The sequence below is a fragment of the Oncorhynchus tshawytscha genome, linkage group LG13 (genome assembly GCF_018296145.1).
Source record: "Oncorhynchus tshawytscha isolate Ot180627B linkage group LG13, Otsh_v2.0, whole genome shotgun sequence".
NCBI lineage: Eukaryota > Metazoa > Chordata > Actinopteri > Salmoniformes > Salmonidae > Oncorhynchus > Oncorhynchus tshawytscha.
The window spans coordinates 18082519-18089088 of record NC_056441.1 but is presented as its reverse complement, the minus strand read 5'-3'; the positions used below and the strand labels follow the sequence as shown (position 1 = coordinate 18089088).

At 47.2% G+C, this 6570-nt stretch overlaps 1 pseudogene; it reads right to left on the bottom strand.

Annotated features, from left to right (window-relative positions):
- Positions 1–1588: 1588 nt before the first annotated feature.
- On the bottom strand, positions 1589–3930 carry LOC121839022 (annotated as a pseudogene).
- Positions 3931–6570: the final 2640 nt, after the last annotated feature.

The window sequence follows — 6570 nt, the reverse complement described above, 5'->3', positions numbered from 1 at the left end:
CCATGCTGTGTTGTCATGTTGTGTTGCTACCATGCTGTGCTGTCATGCGTTGCTGCCTTGCTATGTTGTCGTCTTAGGTCTCTCTTTATGTAGTATTGTGTTGTCTCTCTTGTCATGATGTGTGTTTTGTCATATATATATATATATATATATATATATATGTGTGTGTTTTAATCCCAGCCCCCGTCCCCGCAGGAGGCCTTTTGTCTTTTGGTAGGCCGTCATTGTAAATAAGAATTTGTACTTGCCTAACTTGCCTAGGTAAATAAAGGTTAAATAAATAAACAAAATCATTATTTCTTAATCAATTGTCTTCATGGATCATTTTCTCACATAAGCTTTCATCGACGGGTTTAGTGGTTAAAAATATATCTCTTTATGAATATGGGGGTTAAGTACCTCGTCAAGCCATAGAAATGGGATGAGCCTCATGAGTTTCCCATTTGTGAAGAGAATAAAAATGTTTATTTTATCAAGTGACAAGGACATCTGGAGTGCACCTGATTGTTAGGGCTAAGTATGAATAGTCATTGAAAATGGTGAGAGACATCCTTCTACATTACCATTATAGTGAGATGAGAAAAGTACGGTTCAAATTTCTACTATGTGACCCATTTTAGTCGGATTAATATTGTCATGCAAAATATTGTGGTTGCGCAACACTGGATGTTGAGACATGGTTCATTTTCATACATTTCAAAACCTATAGCATTAATTATTCAAATCGAGACAAACGTTAAATGATGTCTTATAGTACATTTGTAAAGTAAGGAGCATTACAAACCAGAAACATGGAGATTAGACAGATATTGTGCACTTCTCGCCACCTGTTACTCCAGTCCCAAGACTGTGTTACTCCCGCCCCACCGGTAGGTACAATAGTAACGTTGCGGTAGTTCTGTTCTCAGTCTATTATATTTCAACTCATTTACCCTAGAACTGAAGTTACAGTTGCTAAAGATAAAGGACATATATAAGTTGTTAGTCAAGCCGCAAACCTACTAGTAGTCGCTCAAGTAGTGGACAGTATAGGTTCCACATTTCCCCCGGTCCAAACGTAATCTGGAACCTGCAGAATCGGCACCTCTTGGTGTGTTCCATAAGAGAACGGGCTGAAATTTCAACACCATAGATCAGCGGTGGGCAACCCTGGTCCTTCAAGTTTTTGATTTAACTGACCTGGAAGACCAAGTGTGTTGAATTTAGGCAATCACTCAACATATCAATTAGCTAAGTAGCTCAGTGTGGTGCCTAGTAGGGACATAATCCTGAAGTACTTGTGACACTCCTGTAACAGGGTTGTCTACCTCTGCCATAGATTAACCACCTAGCCTGGACAATAGTCCAATCTCTTTGTCCACTCTCGCTGTCTCAGTATCCCCCAAGTAGTGCATACGTTTTTTTATATTTGCTCTTTTAGAAATAATTGAACATATCCGAGTTAGGACATGTATATCGTCTTTGGTATATGTAGACCATTGTTTCCATGAGGTAAGGGTTCTTTAACACCCAGAGGACACTGTTGAAGAGGCGGGAGAGGAGGTGGAAGGGGCATAGAGGGACTTCTCAGACTCGGCATCATCTGCTTTCACCAGGCAGCTATCACCAGGTCTGACGCAGGGGCTTTGTTGGGCAGCAGGCCTTCCTTCTCACGCTTCTTCTGTTTCATCCGGCGATTCTGGAAGCAGATTTTGAAATAAGTCTCGTTTAGCTGAAACGCTGTGGTGATCTCCACGCACCGTGCCCGGGTCAGGTACTTGTTGAAGATTAACTCCTTCTCAAGCGCAGTGATCCTTCTGTGTAATCATCCTATCCTGCCAAACTGATTCCAAACCTGCTTTCTTATTTGTACATAGGGGTTATGGAGAGGGCTGGTGGGGTAAGTAACTGATCTTGACTCAGGTCTTGGTAGTGGTGGTCAGCTAATGAAGAGGTCCCTACGTAATCATGTCACATAGGCTAGTCTAGTCGTCTCCCTACTGAATTTGAATTGTGGGAAAGACAAATAAAAATGTAGAAGAAAAGACAATCGAGTTAGACATTTTTCATGTCCAACAATCCAGAGAAAGATGGTGAATCAAACCCAGAATGAGTCAGAGAACTGTCAGTGCCGGAGGAGAGGAGTGAGGGGCAAACTGTTCCTGATGGTGATGCTAATCCCGCCAGTTCAGCATCACCACCGGCATCTCCACTAGCTAGTAGGCCCACTAGTGAGTCAGATTCAGCAGGAGATGGAGAAGTTATATTCCGATATTGTTATATTTGTTCCACCGCTACATTGACTCACCTTGGAGAGTGCTGTCCATTTCAACACCATAGATAGTAGCCTACTTCCTGCTACATTGACTCACCTTGGAGAGTGCTGTCCATTTCACCACCATTGATAGTAGCCTACTTCCTGCTACATTGACTCACCTTGGAGAGTGCTGTCCATTTCACCACCATAGATAGTAGCCTACTTTCTGCTACATTGACTCACCTTGGAGAGTGCTGTCCATTTCACCACCATAGATAGTAGCCTACTTCCTGCTACATTGACTCACCTTGGAGAGTGCTGTCCATTTCACCACCATAGATAGTAGCCTACTTGGCTTCTACATTGACTCACCTTGGAGAGTTCTGTCCATTTCACCACCATAGATAGTAGCCTACTTGGCTGCTACATTGACTCACCTTGGAGAGTGCTGTCCATTTCACCACCATAGATAGTAGCCTACTTGGCTGCTACATTGACTCACCTGGGAGAGTGCTGTCCATTTCACCACCATAGATAGTAGCCTACTTGGCTGCTACATTGACTCACCTGAGAGAGTGCTGTCCATTTCATCACCATAGATAGTAGCCTACTTGGCTGCTACATTGACTCACCTGAGAGAGTGCTGTCCATTTCACCACCATAGATAGTAGCCTACTTCCTGCTACATTGACTCACCTTGGAGAGTGCTGTCCATTTCACCACCATAGATAGTAGCCTACTTGGCTGCTACATTGACTCACCTGAGAGAGTGCTGTCCATTTCATCACCATAGATAGTAGCCTACTTGGCTGCTACATTGACTCACCTTGGAGAGTGCTGTCCATTTCACCACCATAGATAGTAGTCTACTTGGCTTCTACATTGTGTTTGACACTTTTTTTAAATGTATTTCAATTTAATGATTTCCTTATTTGAACTGTAACTCAGTAAAATCATTGAAATTGTTGTATGTAGCATTTATACTTTCTTTCAGTATATTACTTGGAGTTATGACTTCATGGCTACATTCCTATCCATACCCAATACAGAGAGGTGTTGCATCAATCTGCATTCACATGTCCCATTCTGCATGACACTCACCTGTCTTCGGCGGGTTCCTCTTCACTTTCATCCTGTCGAAGGTCTGTGAGTTGGAGGCTCTCTCTGACAGGGGCGAGCAGCACGCGTCAAGGTGGGCCGCGTGCAGGCGTGACAGCGGGTTCAAGCACCCATTGAATGGACACAGGTTGGCCTGCTTGTGCTCGCCACCATAGGTAGAATGAGCGCAGTGGAGCTGACCAAGGGCCGCACCCCGTAACCTTGGCAATGCTGCGGTACCATGGATGAGGAAATGTTCCTGGAGTACATTAACCAGGCGCACTGGGGGAACCCTGTGACCGACTCCACATCCTGGTTCAGTGCGTAATGGTTGTGGGTGGTACAGAAGCCCTGGCGTCCATAACCCGAGATGCAGGCAGGATGGGCACCATAGGCTAAACCCAGAGAGCTGGTAGGAGTCTGGTATGACCATGTCTGTGAGGGATACCATCTCTACTGGGCATGAACTGCCCCACAGTTGTTCTAATGACCGCGCATGACTGGAAAGTTGTAATTCCGTGATCCGAGTGGAATGACCTCAGTGAGCAGGACCTGCCATCGCTGCTCTTCACTGAGTAATCTAAGGAGATACTCATTGTAGTATCGTCTCAACAGGACTGAGAGACAGTCCACAACAGGCCCGGTCTTCTGATGACTTTCTATCTGTCTCACCCTGGGTAACCATATCAACTTTACCGCTATCAATGAAACGGTGGGCAGTCACGTGGCCCGGGTCAGCCAGTGAGGTGCTCGGCCGTGTCCCCTTAGCGTGACAGATTTTGAGTGGGTCTTTAAATTCCGATTAGTCGATCAAGGTGACGTGCTTAACCACTAATTTATTGGCGGAGCAAACAATGAGCCGGGAGGCAGACGACGGTGCATGGCGCTCAGGTCCCATGTAGAGTGGGGAACAGCAAACAATGAGCCGGGAGGCAGACGACGGTGCATGGCGCTCAGGTCCCATGTAGAGTGGGGAACAGCAAACAATGAGCCGGGAGGCAGACGACGGTGCATGGCGCTCAGGTCCCATGTAGAGTGGGGAACAGCAAACAATGAGCCGGGAGGCAGACGACGGTGCATGGCGCTCAGGTCCCATGTAGAGTGGGGAACAGCAAACAATGAGCCGGGAGGCAGACGACGGTGCATGGCGCTCAGGTCCCATGTAGAGTGGGGAACAGCAAACAATGAGCCGGGAGGCAAACGACGGTGCATGGCGCTCAGGTCCCATGTAGAGTGGGGAACAGCAAACAATGAGCCGGGAGGCAGACGACGGTGCATGGCGCTCAGGTCCCATGTAGAGTGGGGAACAGCAAACAATGAGCCGGGAGGCAGACGACGGTGCATGGCGCTCAGGTCCCATGTAGAGTGGGGAACAGCAAACAATGAGCCGGGAGGCAGACGACGGTGCATGGCGCTCAGGTCCCATGTAGAGTGGGGACAGCAAACAATGAGCCGGGAGGCAGACGACGGTGCATGGCGCTCAGGTCCCATGTAGAGTGGGGAACAGCAAACAATGAGCCGGGAGGCAGACGACGGTGCATGGCGCTCAGGTCCCATGTAGAGTGGGGAACAGCAAACAATGAGCCGGGAGGCAGACGACGGTGCATGGCGCTCAGGTCCCATGTAGAGTGGGGAACAGCAAACAATGAGCCGGGAGGCAGACGACGGTGCATGGCGCTCAGGTCCCATGTAGAGTGGGGAACAGCAAACAATGAGCCGGGAGGCAGACGACGGTGCATGGCGCTCAGGTCCCATGTAGAGTGGGGAACAGCAAACAATGAGCCGGGAGGCAGACGACGGTGCATGGCGCTCAGGTCCCATGTAGAGTGGGGAACAGCAAACATTGAGCCGGGAGGCAGACGACGGTGCATGGCGCTCAGGTCCCATGTAGAGTGGGGAACAGCAAACAATGAGCCGGGAGGCAGACGACGGTGCATGGCGCTCAGGTCCCATGTAGAGTGGGGAACAGCAAACAATGAGCCGGGAGGCAGACGACAGTGCATGGCGCTCAGGTCCCATGTAGAGTGGGGAACAGCAAACAAGGCTTCTGCTAAGCTGCCCTGCTCTAATGACTGTCAGGAGAAGAGTTATATACGACGACCCTCCACAACAACAAAAAATACTATTATGATTTCAGTGTGAAGTAGGTAATGTGGCATTTCAAGATGAACAAAGGGGCATATGAAAATTGAACTGAATGTATTGAGAAAGAGAAGAAAGAGAGAGACAGAGGGAGAGAGAGAGAGAGAGAGAGAGAGAGAGAGAGAGAGAGAGAGAGAGAGAGAGAGAGAGAGAGAGAGAGAGAGAGAGAGAGAGAGAGAGAGAGAGAGAGAGAGAGAGAGAGTGTGTTTAGGATCCAGAGTTGCTCAGTCTATGCTTAGAGACCATGGTTAAATTGTTCTAGGTTCCCCTGCTAACCATATGTCAGGATCAATAGAGTGCTTTCCCTGTAATATCAGTCATTTTGTCGAGCACAGCTTTTGCACAACCTTTCAAGAATCCTTACATACACTCGATCGGGATAACTATCCATTAATTATAACACTATTGCGTGTGTGTTTGCGCGTGCATGCGTGTGAAGTTGTCAGTCAATAGCGTCAGCTGGTTGGCATGGAGACGTGAGTCTGGTGCACTAGTCACTCTCAACTGCACCTTACCACAACCGAATGATTCAACGTGCATTATGTTGTTTCACTCGATTGCGGACTGCACATCTAAGTCGTTTTAAGTGTTATCTGCATTGATAGAGGGACAGAGGCATTGTAGGGTTTTTATTTTATTGAGGCAGGCTCGCTGAGCCACATGTAGAGATTCGAAGACCACAAGAATTGGCCTATCAAAAAGAATCAGTGACACAATATTAGTAGCATTGCGCCAAAAGCCAGCATGCAGTGTGTCATTTTACGCCCAGTCCTTTTCATTATGTAGAATGATCAGTTGATTTAATAAAGGGATGTCGGTGTTGTAATGCTCTTGCAGCCTCAGGAGAAATTGCTGCTTGATCATCCTGTTATGAGGCCGTTTGAGAAATTAATGGTGATTAAATTTTATGTTGCAGAGAAAGGGATCTGCTCCCATTCCTGGTGCCAAATGCTCGCTCTCCCTTTCTCTCTCTCTCTCTCTCTCTCTGTTATGCTCTCTTTATTTATTTTTCTATACAGAAAGGCACACATCGCCACATATCACACACACACGTTACAGTTTTTTTTCAATCGGTTTGGTGCAATTTTCACAAG